Source organism: Ursus americanus, chromosome 15 (genome assembly GCF_024610735.1).
Source record: "Ursus americanus isolate L20-20 chromosome 15, mUrsAme1.1.p, whole genome shotgun sequence".
Taxonomy (NCBI): domain Eukaryota; kingdom Metazoa; phylum Chordata; class Mammalia; order Carnivora; family Ursidae; genus Ursus; species Ursus americanus.
The window spans coordinates 5,084,261-5,102,535 of NC_142141.1; the positions used below are offsets into that span (position 1 = coordinate 5,084,261).

An 18,275-nucleotide genomic window follows, 5' to 3' on the forward strand; every position below is an offset into this window, starting at 1 on the left:
CAGCTGAGTGGACAGTGCCCCAGAGACTGACAGAAGGCCGGTGTGGCCAGAGCATAGTGAGTAAAATGGCCCGAGATGTCCTGGGAGGGGTGGACAGAGGCCTATCCTGAAGCCACCGAAAGGAGATGGTATTTCACTTCAAGTGCAAATGGAAACATAAGAGTTGTTTGATTCAATTTACATTTCATCTTGAGGATATTCTCCAATAGCGTTGCTGGCCTCAGTCTAAACTGGAAGTTATTATTTTTATTGTATTGCTCCAGTATCCACATTTTAGAAAATGTGGTCTAGAAACCAAAAGTAATTCAAAGTCATTCCAATCTTTCCAGAAAAATCATTCCAAACTTCTAGAAGCTCAAAAGGGATCTAATTCACAGTCCATACCAACACTCAATCAAACCCTCTTTCCCCACTACTCCCCTCCTCAGCTCTTGTCCCTTCTACCCCACACCTTCCTCAGCATCCTCCCTCCTCAGCTCAGCCTTGGCTGATTCCCCATCAGAATCTCTCCCAAAACCCTAGCCTAAGGCTCTTGATGCCTTCACCCCCTACACCTTCTTCCAGAGCCCAGCTGGCAGACCCACAGCCTCCCTGAGCGGAGAGAGAAGACAGAGCCTGAACAGCCAGGGACAGATTCCAGAATCCTCTCTCTTTCTCTCTCTCTGTCTCCCTCTCTCTCTATCTCTCTCCACCCCCTGCCCCCCGCTCCCCTCTAGAGAGGCAAAGGCAGCAGGAGTATGAATACAATGTCATGTTTTATCTTATTTCTTTTCACACACAAATTTTTTAAATGTGTAATTATAACCTCCATGAGGGCAGAAACTCCATCTTATATGTTTTGCATTCCCCACATTGTAAAGCGGACCTCTTCGCACAAATGTGAGACAAAGATAACAGAATCTTGCCTGAGACCCTGAATCTTTGCTCTGTGGTCCAGCATTCTTTCGACATCATCTCCACAGTCGCTGAGCTGAAACTGTCTGGTCTTAATTAAGCTTTGGCGACATCTGTCATGAGTGATTGGTGACATTTTTCCATCCACTCATCACTCCTAAAAATGGACTCATTCCTGCTAAGGAGGAATCAAGAGACTAAGGCAACCCGGAGCATAGGTGAGGGAGGGTACGGGAGTCATCCAGGGGGGTGTGCAGAGGGCAAGAGGAGGAACAGCTGCCAGGCTGGAGACCCAGCTCCCGATGGCTGCTAGTGTGCAGCAAAATTCCCTTCCACAGAGGCAAGCTCTATCAGCGAAACATGATCCTAAAAGGAATAAAGGAAAGCAGAAAAAAATGGTCCCCAGGAAAAGCTTGGGAAGGCAAGAGGCCATGCATTTCACCATGGACTGCAGCTTCCTCCGGGGCAGGAATTGCACTTAAATCAACTGTGTACTTCCTGCCTCCCCTCTGACCTCTACTTCCAGGCCCCTGGGCTCCTAGCTGAGCACTTAGCACTCTGTAAAGTTGGTGAGTTGGTTGGTTGGTTGGTCAGTTGGGTAAATGAACAACTAAAATCTCTAACGAGAGCCCCAAATCCCCTTCCCACATGCTATTCCTCTGGGACTTGGCAATGGCCATAAAGTCACAGTTGCCCCTGCTACCTTGAGCCAATCCCCAACTGCTCAAACTAAGAAAGAAAGTAAATGATTTCTTAGAATCCCACTGAGTTATAATACATATATATATGGTCTTTGTCCTGGGTTGCTGGCATGGAGTTCCTAAAAACTGTGGAATTCTGTGAGTGATGGGGTCTTTTGTGATTCCTAACGAGCCCCGCTGACCATACCTGAATTTTCGCTGAGGTAACCTTTAGCAGGCCCCCTCAAGGGTTGCTGGATAGGCGTTGGATGCCCAAGGAACTCCCCCCAACCCTGCACAGCCTCACCTCTGGGGAGGGGAGTGCCAGCAGGGATTGAGCTCAATCAACAATGGCCAATGATTTAATCAGTCGTGCCGACTGAAATAAAATTGACAAAAATTCTGAAACAGGGTTAGGGGAGCTTTCAGGTTAGTGGACACGTGGTGGTGCTGGGAAGATAGTACCTCAAAAAGGGCATGGAAGCTCTGTCCCTACCCCACCCTCACCAGCTTTGCTCTAGCATCTGGCTATTCCCTACTTGTATCCTTTAAAGTAAAACGATAATCCTAAGTACAGCACTTTCCTGAGTTCCATGAGTCATTCTAGCAAATTATGGAAGTGGAGGGGCATGAAGGTCATGAAACCCCACAAATGTGTAGTTGGTCACGCAGAAGTGCAGGTAGCCTGGGGACCCCATTTGCACCTGGAGTGGGGGCAGTGTTGGAGGACTGAGGTCAACCTGCAGGGTCTGCGCCCCTCTGCACAGTTGGTGTCAGAACTGAAGGGGATTGTGGGCCCCCCCCAACTGGTATCAGAGAACTGAAGAGCTGATTGTTTGGGGGACAATGAAACACACAGAGACCCCAAAGATGCTCCTGGGCTGCTAAGAGGTGCACACCTAAGCCATCCATCCGAGAATGTTATTCATTCAAACTTTCTCATTGAAAGCTTGTATGATCACTCTACTCTTATCCTTTCTAATGTTTTACAAACTTCATTGAAATCCCTCCTCGAATACAAACATTTGAAGCCCCTACTACGTGGAAGGTGCCAGAAGCAGATGGTCTTCAAATATTCCAGCTCATATTCCTCCTAAAGGAATTTTCATATACTATGTAGGCCCCTGCACATTTTTGGTTAACATCGAAAAGTTTTTATCATAAATTTAAACAATGCAAAGGCTGCAATTCCTACTGTATTATAAATATTGACATTTTATCAATATAAAACTGTTACATCGCTCTCCTAAATGTTTCCAATGGAATTTAAATGCCATAGCAATTTGATACCCACATCAGTTATTTTTAAAAATACATAAACAAACTCTTCTTTAGGAGTCAGAAAAGTTTACAGTTTTTCCTTTTTCGTCCTTGAAAGCATATTTATTTTTCCTTACACAATGTCATTGTAATATAATTTTTATGGTAGCATGTCGTTAATTATTCACCTTATCATAATTCTATGGAAGAAAAATGTACAGAAACTGAAATTCTCATTTACTCTTTCTTTTCTACAAAATGGGGCTCTCTGGGTGTTGAAAATTCTTCCTCTGGATTGAGCCATCATTGCAATTATTATTTGTACACGTTTGATCAAGGCAATACAGATATATCACAAAGGTTGCTTCATATGTGTTAAGTACACACATACAATTTATTGAAAATACGTGTCTTAATTAGGATGAAGGGAGGTATGGAGGCTTCTCAGACACCAGTATTTTGAATGCCACTATTTGGCACTATATATTTCAGGGTGAGGGAAGGCTGAGTCTTTCTTTGTGAAAGTGAGAGAAAAGTATCTGGAAAGCGTAGGAGAAAAGGAAAACTGACCTCCATAGCAGGTGCATTCGTAAATGGGTCCCTTTAAAACTACCTTTGCCCATAGCCCCTTGGAAAGTTCTCCCACACCTAGAGGGGTACCCGTAGCCCAGGTCTGCACATCAGGTCATAGAGAATTCAGACAAGAACAGGACACAATTTCAGTCTTCCAGGAGTTCACGGCTGGGGAGGGAGATGCGCTCCAAGCACGTCACCCCAGATGAATCACTACAGAAGACACAAAGACTCGTTCAAGACAACAGATGTTGTAGATGTGGTAGAAAAAGGGTCCCCGAAGATGTCCACATCCTCATCCCCAGAACCTGTGGCTATGTCACCCTATGCAGCAAAGGGCAATTAAGGTTGCAGATGGAATTAAGGTTGCTGATCGGCTGACCTTAAAATAAAGAGAGTATCCTGAATTATCCAGGTGGGCCCAAAGTAACAAGGTCCTTAACAGGGGAAGAAGGAAGCAGAAGAGATCAGAGCCGTGCTGAGGCAAGACTCGACTCACCATTGCTGGCTTTAAAGACGTTTTGTACGTGCACGCTACCTTAATGCACACAGTGCATTGGGAGATAGCTACAGTGATGATCCCCATTTTGTGGATGAGAAATCTGAGGCACAGAGAAATAGGAGGCCATTTGCCCAATGTCACAAAGCTAACAAGCAACAGTAGTAGGACTTGAACAGAGACAGTCTGGTGCCAGTGTCTGCGTGCCTAACCTTCGCCTGCCTCCCTGGAAGGTCAGCCCTGGACCCCTCTGCTCCTTGTCCAGGTCCCAAGGGGTTCACATTCCCCTGCAACTGCCCCAGTGTCCAGAAATGACAGTGGCAGCAGGCCGTCCACCCATTCCACCACACCTGGGCTGAAAGCCAACTCTGGTTGCAGGAGAAAAATCAGGATAAAGAGATGTTGTTCCCACTCGTGACCTAACTGCATCTTCCCTGCCCCTCCCACAGGTGTGCACTGCTGGGGTGCCCCTGTGGCCACGCACCCGCCGATCCAGCCCTCTGCCACCACACAGCCACGTCCCCCCCACGAAGAGTGTACACAGGTACCACGTTCTTCCTGGAGAAGCCACGCTTCATCTGACTGGAAATATCATGTTCTTTTTAAAAAATCATTTCAAAACATTATAGGCAGATGGACATTGTGAAATGTGGGGGGAGCTATTCACAAAAAGGACATGTACAATGATTCCTGTTTTGACAGGTGCATGTGTATATATACTCTTAAAAGTATATATACACGAAGATGCTGACAGAGGGTGACTTTTATTCTTTCTGATCATCTAGGTATCCTAAATATTTTACAATTGATTTTGAAATAAGGAAGGGGAAATCAAAGTAATTATTTTTTAAAGCAATGGTCTATAATAAATCAAGATCCTTGAAATTCTAACCAAAAGTATTTTTGTACCTAATCCTATATTAGTGAGTGTTGCTAAGGAACCATGCAAAGCAAATTAGGAATAATCCCAACTATAGCTCCAAAGGGTACAAACAGGGGCAGTCAGGTAGACAGATGCCCATGGATTGGAGAAAGAAATCATGGGGTCTATGTCTAACCTTGCTGGTTCCTTCTTCTCCAGCTCCCGTGGAAAAGAAAGACACAAAAACTTGCATAGTTGAGCGCAAGAGGCTAAAACTCCAAGATAGCCAAGAGTATCTCCAGAAAATAATCAGGGCCAGCTAATAATCACTAGTGTGCACCGTATACTTACTACGTGCCAAGCACTGGGCTCAGCATTTATTAATTCTCACAATGCTCCCCAAAAGATGGGGCTATTATTATCCCCATTTACAGACAAGGACACTGAGACACAGAAAGTTAGGTGACTTTCCCCAGGTCACACAGCCAGTAAGTGTCGGAATTGGCCTATGAGTCCAGACAGCCTGATTCCAGATGCCATAAAACGACACCGTGTCATGAGAAGGCAGAGTGAGTACTTCCGTTCTGGTCAGAGAGCTGAGAATCACACTCAAGGGCAGCTTTGGAAGCCTACAAGGTAAGAGGAGGAAGTGGCCTGTCTTCTCAAAGCAGAACGACAAATAAAGAAGGGAAAAGACAAAGTGTTAATAGAGGTGGAGTAGAGAGAAAAAGATAAAATTTTGCATTGGCATTTATTTTATTGATTTTTGCCAGCTTTGTTGTTTCTATAAATAGGCTGTTTGATGCTTCCAAGTTCACCGGCTTAATAAAGGAGCGGCGTGGTGAGTGTGTATCCCCGTGTGTGTGAGCACGTGCTCGTGCGTGCGGGCATGTGCTTCTGTGGGAGGCACGTGTGCCCAGGATGCACTTACGTGCGTGAGGGTGTGGTGCACGCATGTGTCCGCACATGCTAGCGTGTGCGCGTCCACGTCCGTGCGCTGCGCCCGTGCGCCTGCGCGCCCCACAAGCGGCCACACCCACAGGAAGCCTGACTGCCCACACCATCACCAACGCACTTGTGTTTTCCCAGCGGCAACCTGGCCTAATCGCCAGCAAAATTCCTCCTCCGAAATAAACGGCCTCCTGGGAGCCGGCCCTCCGCCCTGCCTGGAGGCAGCAGATGTCTCCTGGTGCCTCCCCCGGCATGGCCCCGGGCAGAGCGGCTCTGGCCGACTTGTTGACACACTGACAGCAAGCAGGGTTGTGGCGGGGCAGGCCGGTTGGCAGCACCAGAGGCACAGTTAATGGCGCTCCTTTCTGGTCTGACACTCGCCTTTCACACATTCCTCAGATTTGAAAGAAGGAAAAAGCTTGCTCATTCCAGCCTCCGTGCAGATGCCTAGGGTCTGACCATCGCCGTGAAGCAGGGGCCCAGGCAGCCCTGTGTGGTCCAACTGTCTGTGTACCAAAGGGAGGCGGCCTCCCCAACCTCCCCTTCCGCTGGGGTGTACAATCTAACCCGTGCACTCCTGAGCTGGGCTCCTCCAGCTGAGACAGCGGTCACACACGTCACTCAGGTCTGTCCTACAGGTGGTACCACTCTTGACTCCATGGGATGGGGTCGCACTTTGGGTGCCTTCCCGGGAACCAAGCAAACACCAGAAAGGCGAAACCTGGTAGTAACTTCTTAGCAAGCAGGGCTCTAACATCGACAACCTGACAGCATCTTTCGAGTACTAAAAAAAAAAGTAGTTCTGCAGCCTTTTCTAGACTCAAGACAACAGGCAAAGCCTTCCCCAGGAGCAGCTTAATGTGGAAGTGAAGTGAGCGGGAGAGCAGCCTCTCCGCAGGTTCGGGGGAATCTGAAAGTCCCACCCCACCACAGAGATCCCTGTCCCACCTGTAAAGCTGGAGAACTCTGGGATCATTTCCAAAATAATGGATGCGGGGCATAATAGCTAATGCAGAGGGAGATGGCGTTGGGGAGTCCATTATGAGAGCCGAAGAAAAGAGTGCTGTTCACCAGTGAGTGACTGTCCAAAGTGTCGCTGAGGTTCAAGACCATCCCTTTACTCCACAGATACCTACCTGGCATCTGTGCCGGACCAGCCCCTGGGCTGCACGTTTTCTGAATGTGAGCAGGTACCAGATCACCAAGCAAAGTGGTAAATAAGAAGGTCTGTCTTTCTCCCTCTGACCATGTCTCTCCCCCCTTCTGAGGAAGCACCCCTCACCCTCCCAGGCCTCACCCACTCCCGCAGAGACCAGCAAGGCCCGATCTCCTCATGTAAGCGCTGAGAGACGAGAGTCAGGTCCCACCACAAATGAACGGCAGAGGCAGGACTAGAACCCACATCTCCTTGAGTCCAACTCACTGGTAGCACCATTGCGCGTGCAAGGGCCAACCCCAAGCAGGAGTTTGGAAGCAGAGAATGTTGGCTGGATCCTGGTACCCCACAAATTGTGCACAATAAGATAGACTCCAAAGAGCACCCAGTCATAAGTGGGGCACCATCCCAGGCTGAAGCTGACACCACTTCTCATCTGTAAAATGGGCATGATTCCTGGATCCCTTATCCCCAGGGCAGCACATACTCAGAGGCCCCCAAACACTTCTTGGAGCCTACCAGGTACCGGGCCATCAGGAATAAAGTTTTAAACGCCGAAAAGGCCTGCTGGTGAGGCCAACCTTTACCCTGTAGGAATGATACACGGTGTGAGGGGTGTGGAAAGATCCTCAAAGGCTAACAGAGATCAGATCTGCATTTTAGAAAGACTGCTCTAGAGCCATATATGGACTAGACAAGAGCAAGAAGCCCATCACCTGGCCAGTATAACAGTGCAGGGGAGAGATGACAAGGGCCAAACTGAGGTGTGAACAGTCAGCCATGGATTCTAGAGATTATTTTTATAATTAAAAAAATTTCTCTTCTGTAGACATGGTGATGATCGCACAACAATGTGAATATACTTGATGTATAGTTCAATACATTAAAAAATAGTGAAAAAGGTGAAGTTTATTTTGTATATTTCACAAAAAAAAATAAACCTCTCCCCCTCCAAATAACACTACTTAATTTCAAAAGGACAAAAGGCATAAATTCAAGGACCTCCCCTAGGTCTCAATGCTTCTCAAATACTAGTGAAATGAAATGAAATGAAAACGAGTAACGTTTATTGAGGACAATTACGGTGTTCAGGTATCATACTTGTATTAACTTATTTAACGCTCGCAAAGACCCTACAGGGTAAATACCGTTATCGTGCCCATTTTACAGATGAGAACACTAAGCACAGAGAACTTAAGGAACTACCCTATAACTGGCACCCCAAAGATAGGATTTAAACCCAGGAGGTCTGACTTCAAAGCCTGCATGCTTACCCACTACACTAAACTGCCTCTGTCCAGTTAGATGCTATCCAAACAGGAACAAAAAACTGTTGTCTAATGACCAACTGGCCCCACTATTTGATTATCTGACTGCACGGAGAACAGGAACCCAGAGAGCTAACCAATTTCTTTTTCCATTTGCATCCAGATGTTTGGCCTCACATCAGCAAGATGATATGCCCATGAGTGGGAGCTGCTCGGGAGCTGTCACCAGGAGAAACACGGTCTTAATGCAAGTTGTCATTTCATAAATTACCTACTCAAAAATGTCTACCTAACCTCCTAGGGTATCATGCTTTCTGAGGATCCATTTCTGACAGCCCTTTGCTTAACCTCGAGCAGGTTCGAGCCACAGCTCAAGACATCCTGTCCATTTCTCGTTCTCTCTCCAATATGTGCTGAAGTCCCCTCAGATTTTTTTTCTTTTTTTGCATCACAAATAACAAAAACCATGCATATTTTAGCTTCATCTCTGGGATTAAAGTAAATACATAATTTTGGCAAATTACTCGGAATTACGGGCTAGCAGCATCTGGTTCAGATATTCTCGAGTAAATTATTGGCACTGTTTCTGCCACATTTTTAATTTTAACCAAAATGTTCTCAGAAACATGTGTTTTCTGTCCTGTTTGCATGTCATCAGTTTCAGAGGGCCTCGGAGTTTTAAACTGGGGTTTCAGCAGTGAGCTGCTCTACCTGGCGCTGCCCGCAGGCCCCGCAGAGCCGCCCTCTCTCCCCGCGCCGGGGGGCAGCCGCACTCGTTGCTGCCTCCAGCTCCTCTGAGCGAGACTGGCCGGCAGGTACTGTGCGAACACGTTCCTCGCCCTTCATTCTGCTCCCAAATTACATACCTCGCTTTTATGTCAAGTCCAATATAGCTTCCTTAGCAGTTTTTTCCCTCCTTATTCCACATCAAGAGAACCCAATTACTTTTATAAATACTTGTTTTAAAAATATCACAGTGGTTTCCTGCTGCTTCAAATTCTGAAGGGCTATGCAGGATTTTAGACTCTTACAAATCTTTCAAACAGTTCATATTTTATCAAAAAAGTGTGCTTTTTTGTAAACCCTAAGTATAACTCCCCATCGAGGACATTTTTTTTTCAACTATTTGACCTTTCCATAAAAACGACAAAATAAAAGGAATTTTTGCCATTTCAAAACTCATTTGCAATGCCTTCCTTGTGCTCATTAACTCCGCCTCGCCCACCAAGAAGAGTGGTGTTTTTGGTTAAAAGAGAAAGCGCTGTCAATTCCAAAAAGTCCCAATAGAGGTAAAGCAGGGTTATGTACTGGGACTTTAAAAAGAAAATTCCAGGAAGGCCTTGGCTTTTGTTAAAACTGAAAAGCTCCCTAGCTCAAGGCAGGAACCTCTTGAGTGAATGTTCACCGTGGTTGCCAGGTCATGGGGTAAAGCATCGCCAGGGACACAGAAGGGGCCAGCCTACATGGTGGAGGCTGGCCTCCGGGTCCCAAGGATGCCACTAGTCTGAAGTCCACTCAGCTGTCTGCATTTATATGGGCACTTGTGTGGTTTTCCACTTGGAACTACTTGAAGATACCCAAGGGATGGCCACTTAGGAGACACATCCCAGAATATCCCACCATGAGCAAGACATAGTTCTACCAAGCACAACAACAATCGAGCTGTGTCTACCAACCAAATAACCATCTGAAAGCTCAGGAATTTCATGTTCTGGTCTCCTCTGCCATGTCTGAACTTGTATTTTATGTTCTGGAAACCATGCTGGGCAGGGAGAGGGAGAACAAGGGGAAAGAAATGTAGTTAAGGTATATTTTAGAGCCTTAGGCCTCAAACACGAAAAGAATAAGCCAACTCTTTGAAGTATGACCTTGGGCTAGATACTCTTGATTCTCCCCCTGCGAATCCAGGGAAGTGTTTATAATCCCCAACTTACTGCCGAGTCCCACCACATGCATTCAGCCAGCAAATATCTGGTAACCACCTACTATGTGCCCAGTTCTCCCTGGCAGCTGAGGGAGCTCCAGAGAAGTACGAATATGAAATGGGTACACAACCTTAAAGCTACGTAACCCCACCAGACACCATGGGAGCCAAGTCAAGGGGACATCCCGACAATCACTGCACGAGAGACATGGAAGGAGGGCGCAGCTCCCGGAGGCTGGGTACTCAGAGAAGGATTCCAGAAAGTGAGGCTTGGGCCATGCCGGAGGGGCTACGTAAGGGATCTCCGGAGAAACAGAGCCCGTAATACATACATACATGTGGATATACGCAAGTCCCCTCATCCACAGCAGTTAAATTCCAAGACCCCCTGCGGATGCGGACACTGCTGGTGGTATTAAACCCTATATACACTATGTTTTTCCTGCGTGTACATGCCTATGATAATGTTTAATTTATAAACTGGAGATGGTAAAAGACGAACAACAATACTAATAAAACAGAACAATTGTAACAACATACTATGATAAAGTTATGCAAACGTGGTCTCTCTCTCTCTCAAAATACTGTACTATACTTCGCTTCTTGTGAAGATATGAGATGACAACGCCTGCAAGAGGAGATGACATGGGTGAATGACGCAGGCCTTGAGACATAGCGGAAGGCTGCTCCCCACCTTCTGATGACACATGGGAGGGAGGGTCATCTGCTTCCAGACCACAGTTGACCGAAAGTAACGGAAGCCATGGAAAGCGAAACCGAGGACGACTCGAGACTGCTCATACATGCACACAGATATATGTGTGTATCTAAATTCACAGACACACATGCACACGCACTGATTTCTTGGGAGGAACTGGCTCGTGTGGTCATGGGCAGCTGGTACAGCTGAACTCTCGGAGGGGCCAGCAGGCTGGAAACACACAGGCATCGATGCCAGAGTCTCGAAGCAGAATTCCTTCCCTACAAGACCTCAGTTTTGCTCCTACAGCCTTCGGGTGACTTCAAGCCCCCCCACAGACACACAACTTCAAGGGTAATATTCTTTACTTAATGGCCACTAAGTGCAGATGTTAACCACAGCTACAAAATACCATCGCAGCAACACTAAGATCAACGTTTGAGTCAAGACTGGGTACTATGACCTAGCCAAGGGCTAATCCGTAAAGCTAACCTGACAAGAGGCATTGGATCAGGAGCAAGGAAGAGCAGGACAAGGGGCACAGAGGCAGGCTGGCCCAGGAGACGATGGCATGACAGAGCGCTGAAGACAGCGAGCTGAACGCAGGGGCTGCAAAGCGGGAGTGCTATCTGGGAGTCAGCAGGGGCAGGACTTTGGACTCTCGCTAAGAGGACCTGGGCCTGGGCCTGGCCCCGGGGTTTGTTCAAGGTTGCAGCACCAGCTGGCTGGAGCCCGGGGATGGCTGGGGACACTGAGAAGCGCGGTTTGGGGCGGGGGGGGGGGCGGTGAGGTAGGCCCGCAGCAGGGGCAAAATCAGGAGGAGGCAGAGCAGAGGGCAGGACGAGGAGTCTGGGTCACCACGTTTTGAGGGTACAGTGACTCGGAACACCGGCAACACACAGCCACACGCAGCGCAGAAAACCACCAAAACCGTGGTAACTGGTGGCGTCTCAGAGGGAGAGACTGAAAAGAAAAAAGGCCAGAGAGATGAGTCTCAAAGAGTGGTTCCAACCGAGCACCAGAAACCAAGGGGACAGAACCGGATCGTCAACACACACCAGCCAGGCCACACAGGGGAGGGGAGAGGTAGGGCTGCGGGGAGGACCAGGGTGTCCTCGGAAAAGGCCTTAAACATGGAGAAGCGGCACAGTGACCGAGGGGCCAGGAGTGACCCTGGACTACAGATGAGCCGGCCCCTCAGGGGAAGTGTGAGAGAAAGTCTGCAGCCAAGGGCATGAGGACATACAGTCAAGGAGGGACTGACACAGAGACATAGCCTAGAAGAGTCTTTCTGGAGGATCCAGCCCTTCTGGGGTCCAGTTAACACCTCGACACTGCATAGAATGGGATCAGGGGTATTACTGAAAGTGGGGAAATAGATAACAGGGAGTAAACTGGGAGAAAGGGTGAGGGAGGTGATGGTGGAGGGAAGACAAGAGGACTGGGTGGGGGGACACAGTCTTGTGCCTGAGGGTGTTAAAGGAGGGGAGGGGGCAGGTGTAAATCAGATGATCCACATGCATCAGGATATCAGAGGCCCAGGCTCAGAGCAAGAATGGAAGGCCAGTGTGGCCATAGTATCAGCAGGCAGACACCAGCAAACACTTCGGGCACCTGCCCAGTGTGACTGGGCAGTGGAGACAGCACCCCCAGATGATGTCAACGGCTCGCACTTCCACACAGTGCTTCCTGCCCACCAGACACGGCTCTCAGGGCTCTACAGACTCGCACACGTCAAGTCTCTTGATCATCACGACCCTAAGAGAGAGGTATGGTTATTACCACCATTTTCCAGACAGAGAAATGGAGGAACAGAGAGGTTAACAACTTGCCCGAAGTCGCACAGCTAGCAAGGGGCAAAGCTGGGATTCAAACTAGTCAACTGAGGTGTGAAGGGTGAAATGACTTGTATGAAACCATAAAGCAAGGAGATAAATTCAGGACTCCAATGCAGGCCATAAGCATATATATATATAGTGGCTGGTTTGCCCATCGGGAGGCAAACCGACATGGGTCAACCCTAGGAGCAACCTGATGTAGAGGTGGAAAAAGCCAGCAATGCCTCCTCCAGGTCCTCCCCCAGGCACACTGGTTCCCAACATCCTCGCAAAAATTGGTCCCAAACCAGGATGATGTCTGCAGAGAAGCCCAGAGCTCAGAGGGCAGAGGCTGCAGCTTTGGGCATCAGCAGCCTGCACGATGCTACACGTGCCCTGTGAAGCTAGGGGGTCGCCTGCTAGGAAGCCCCCTCACCAGACTTACGTTCAGATTCTGGGGAGGTCAGACATGCTGGGAGTGGCATGGTCAAGGGGCTCTGGGGAGAGGCTCCCCACCAAGGTCCCTGTCACCTCTGAGTCTTTGCATCTACGGTGAGTCAGGACACAGCCGACTTAGAATCTGGAGGCTTAGGGACAATCTGCTGTGTCATTTGATCCAAACTGGCCATTAAGCCAAGTGCAAACATCAAAAGCAGAGAGAATGAAAGTCATTACCCAAATAATAATCATACTACTTTTACACTCGTGCCTTGCCTTTTCCTCTTAAAATCTTTCATCCTACAGAGGGTTACATATTGCAGTGGAAGAATAAAGTGCTGCTTTTGTGCTCGTCCACCCAGCCAGCGACTGGAGGCTCAAGGGACAAATACACACTTCACTGTCTCCTGGTTCTCTGCCAAAACCACTTTCCCGCTGCGAGGCGCACCTCTCAGCCCCTCCCCTCCCCTTTCCGACCCCCGCATCCTGCCCTCTCCTGCAGCTACTGATCAGCCTTTGCTCCACAGCCAGTTCCCCTTCCCATTGCACCCACTCCTACCTCCTCCCCCTCCCCTTCCGGTCCCCTCCCATCCCCCTCCTCTGCCGTCCTCCACAGCTGTTCTCAGGACGAGCAGCTAATGGAGGAAGAGGACTGAGTCCTAGCCCCAGGAGGAGCCTGCAGCGGGGCAGAAGGTCAAGGAGCAGGGGGTCTCCAAAGACAGGAGAATGGCACCAAAGTACTGCTCACTGGTCACCCACTGCCTCCCTGTGCAACTTGTGGCACGTGGCAGTCCCCGGCTGTCATGCCCACAGTGCATGGGACGGGAAGGTGCCCGAGATCCAGAAGTATGTGCAGGGATGGCTGTCATTTTCCTAAATGCATCCTCCCCTGTCATATAAATCACAATTCCCCCGAAGTGTGATGTGCAGATTACTAGACTCCTTGAGATGATTCACGGGGCAGGAAACACGTGCTTTCTATTTCAGAGATTTGGATTTCTTTTTACAATCACCTTTTATTTATGGGAAGCGATAGTAGTTTTCACACACAGTCATGCTATCAGGTTTTCTGCTGAAATTCATTTTGTCGGGGAAAAACATGCGCCAATTTAAAGGAAAGTAGAAAGCAAGGAATTGCATGGTGGAATGCACGCCTGGCGAAAAACCACAGAGGGGATAAGCTAACGACTGATGGCTGGTGATCCTGACATAAACTGCTTAAATGCAGACCCAGCCACAGACCCACCTTGGTCCTTGGTTAATAGAGGACGGGTCAGAATCCCCAAGTGATTCAACAGACAAATGTTTACCAAGAGCTGCTGGCGCGTCCAGGACTGTAGCATCACGCAGAAGGAACCCGACTTGAGGAAGCTTATCGTTCACTTGTTGGAAAGAACAGGTCTCCATGTGCAGAAACTGCTACAGACTGAAGCAAAACAGTCTGTACAGAAGGGAAGCAGATGGACAGCGGTGGCAGCAGCGACAAGAAAAAGGACCCCAGGACTGGTTGGGGTGATGCCAGAGGCGGGGCTCAGGAGGGACAGAGATCCACTTCAGAACAAAAGAGCCCTGACACATTCCTTCCATGATGACCTCACCACCTGGCTCCCAGGAAGTCACTTTGGGCCCCTGGTGCCGTCCTGACGGCAGAGAAAGCCACCAGAGGCTGGAGCTTCTAAGAGCGTGAGAAAAGGAGGGACACCAAGGAGTCATTTCCCGGGCTGCCCTGAGCCCGCACGGAAGGCTCTTCTCGGGTGACGCAGGGAACCTCGGCTCTGTCTGGTCAGGCCTGACTGAAGGCCATTTGCTAGCCAGCTTCCACCAATTCTCTGCTTTCCTGAGGGGGTGCTCCCCGCTCTCCAACTCCTAAGGCTGCTCGGTCTGTGAGAGACTTGTCTTCCTTTGCAATCTGAAGCTGACTCAGGAATCCGGAGAGCAGAGCATGACTGAGCAGGAACAGAGGCAGGCATTCACAACTGCTGCGTTTTCCTCTAAATCTTGAGAGTTGACACCTTTGGGTGCCTTTTGGTGCCCTGTGAAGGCGCCCGGAGGTGAGGCCTTTGGGAGGTACTTGGGGTGAGGTGAGGTCGTGTGGGTGGGGCCTTCAGGATGGGATTGGTGCCCTTATAAGAACAGACACCGGAGAGCTTCTTCTCGTTCTTTCTCTACCACGTGAGGACACAGCAAGAAGACAGCCATCAGCAAGCCAGGAAACGTGCTCTCAACCCAACCATGCTGGCTGCCTGAACTCAGACTTCCAGTCTCCAGAACTGGGAGAAAATACGTGTCTGGTGGTTAAACTGCCCAGTATATGGTATCTTGTTGTGGCAGCCTGAGCTAACTAAGACATGCATTCTCCTTACCCTGGCCATGGGCCCCAAAGTACTCATCTCCTGCCTCTCTCCAGACATCACTCACTAGGCTCCAGCCACACTGGCCTCTTTTCAGTTCGGTGAGCTAGCCAAACTGAATGCCAACCTCAAGGCCTTGTACTTACCTGCTTCTGCCTGGAAGCAGCCTCTCCTGACCCTCCCATGGCGGTCGTTTTGTATCATTCAAGTTTTTTGTGTCATTCAAAAAACAGTCCCTCTGCAGGGAGGTCATCCCAGACCACCCTCCCTGACATAGGCTCTCAGACGCTGTAGCTTCTCATTACTTCCTTTGCTGCATGAGACCAGCGACCTTGCCCGTCTTATCCACCACTACCTCCCACAGAGCCCAGCACAGCACCTGGCACATCAGAGACGTTCATCAGATGTCTGTCGAACAAATGACTAGGAAACAAGAGTCTGGCCTCCACCAGTTCAGTCAGAGAGCAGGGCTCTTGGCGGGAAAGGGGAGAGGGACGACACCGCCATCAGCTTAGCCTGTGTTCAGAAGTTTCCTGGTCCGGCGAGCCAGCTCAAGCAAGCCCTCCTGAGGAAACATGGCCAGTGAAGAGCTCGGCAAATGGAGCCCGAGGCTGGCCAAAAGACGGTCACACTCTAAAATATGCATGACCAGATTTTGCGCACCGTGCAAGTTTTATCTTTGACCGTACTTATGGAAACATTATTCAAGAACATCGTGAACACACAAAAATAAATCTTTAAAAATACCATTTGAATGACATACACATACGAATGAAAGATTTTTCTCCCTCTACTATAGCAGTCCATTAAGGCATTTTTAAAAAGCAAATGTGAGAAGTTACTGCACACAGTAACCCGCGAATAAAAACTACCCACACAGCTGCCCCCAGGTGAAACCCACCCCAATCTCATATCTAGATGCAGCCACTTGAACCAAGGTGGGAGGAGGGGACAGCTCCCCAACTCTGTTTCCTGCCTTCTGAGGATCTCAGGGTACCCAAAGCAACAGAAGGTCACAGTTTCTACGGAGACTCGAATGTGGGTCAGAGATTGGCCACCGTCTCCTACTTTGAACATTGGGGGAAACAATGGCTATTCAGTGCCTGCCAGGTGCCAGGCAGAGCAAGGCATTGTGACACACTATCTCATTTAATCCTACAACAACCTTTTGAAGTACATGGTATTATCCCTCAGCTTATGTTCAACAGACTGAAGTTCAGAGAGGCTAAGTAACCTGGCCTCAGTCACACAGCTAATCAGTATCAAGCTGAGATGGGACCCTCATAGCATCTTGATCCAAAGCCCCTGCCCTCCCCACCCACCCAGAAGGTATTCCCCACCTGCACACCCCATAGATTAACTCTCCTTATTCTTCATCTCTGCCATCAGCTAACTGACACCAAGGGCCCAACACCTTCCTCTTTCTGTCTCTCCTAAACGGGCCCCACAGGCCAGGCCTACAATGAACATCACGCAGTTGGTGATAGCAAACACATGCTGCTCACAGAGTTGCCCCCTCCCCCCTCCGGCCTGCCTCTCCTGTCCTCTGTCTGGGGGGCGCTTTTCTCCCTTTTTTCTCACCAATTATCAGCCGTCTTGCTTCGGGCTAATTCATCTTGTTACCCTTTTCCTTAGTTTGCAACCTTGCCAAAAAAACAAGAAGTTTTGGAAAATATTCTTTGGCTTCCTTTTAGATTATAATCTTACCTTTGTTCCTTTCCATCTCTTTGCTTTGAGGTTTTTATTTTTTCTCTCTTTTACTTCTTTCTCTTCCCAGTTGTTCTGCCTTCTTCAAGGTTTTAAGATCCTAGGGAGAACAGATACGAAGTGTTACATATCTATACATAGGTACTGAATTCCTTGACCATCAAGATAACCAAAATCACTTTGACCAGCATCAAAATGAAAGTGTTTTGCAATATGGTCCAAAACCCTTATTGTTCACCGGAAGGGACGGAGAAGTGGGTTATGACTTCCAGGACGATAATAAAATACAAAGAATTGGGAGCTTGAATACTCATGTCCAATTCTGGACTGGGACCTTTCCAGCTGTGTGTGTCTTGGGCAAGAATCTCCGAGCTTGAGATTTTCATCAGTAAAATGGGAATAATAATTCTATCCCTCCCAAGGTTTATAGAGAGGTTTAAAGGAGCGATATGTATGAAAGCACTTTCAACCTACGAATAATTCCAGCACAAAGCAGTATAGGATCAGGGCCTTGGATGAACTATGAAATGCCACAAAAGTTGGAAGGATACCCACTAATCCTTCAACTCACCCCTCCCCACCAACCTGGGCTTCCCCTCCCTAAGTCCCAGTTCTGCTAATGGAACCAGGAGGCATTTTGTCACCCAATAATCACACATACACACACACCAGACAACACACTTAATCTGCTGTGAGTTAGGGACTCAAGCAGGTGCTAAGGACTGAACTTTGACCATGGCAGACAACATCTCCTTCAGGGCACTTATAATTCATTTTGAGTGGGAGAAAGAATAGGACACAACAAACAATTTAAGTAAATAAACAAGGTAATAACTGGGCAAAGCCCTTGATCTGTGGGAACAGCCTGCATGAAGGCCCTAAGGCAGGGAAGAGGTTGGCCTATTTGCAATATAGAAAAAGAAGGTGCTGGAAGGGAATGAGGAAGGGTGAGAGAGGCTCCCAGAAGGCCTCCAAAACCAGCAGGGCCAGATTTTGCAGTGCCGTCCAGCCCATGGTCAGGAGTGTGGAACTGATTCTAAGGAGGCTTCTAGAGTTAAGCAACTGAGTGCTATGATTTGGTCTGGGGTTTATTTTTGTCGGTTGGTTTGGTTTGGTTTTTCTTCAATCTGGCTACAGTGCAGAGAATTTGGACTGGAGAGAGTGCTGGTGAGCAAAAGGAGAAGCAGAAGACCAA

General features: G+C 48.5%; 1 long non-coding RNA gene across 5 annotated transcripts in view; it reads right to left on the reverse strand.

The window, feature by feature from the left end:
- Positions 1-18,275, reverse strand: part of LOC123788638 (uncharacterized) — a 149,055-nt gene that overhangs the window by 121,323 nt on the left and 9,457 nt on the right. For all 5 annotated transcript variants that reach the window (XR_015726830.1, XR_015726832.1, XR_015726829.1 and 2 more), the window contains exon 3: positions 17,081-17,180. This is a non-coding gene — a long non-coding RNA (uncharacterized LOC123788638). The remainder of the gene's footprint in view (positions 1-17,080; positions 17,181-18,275) is intronic.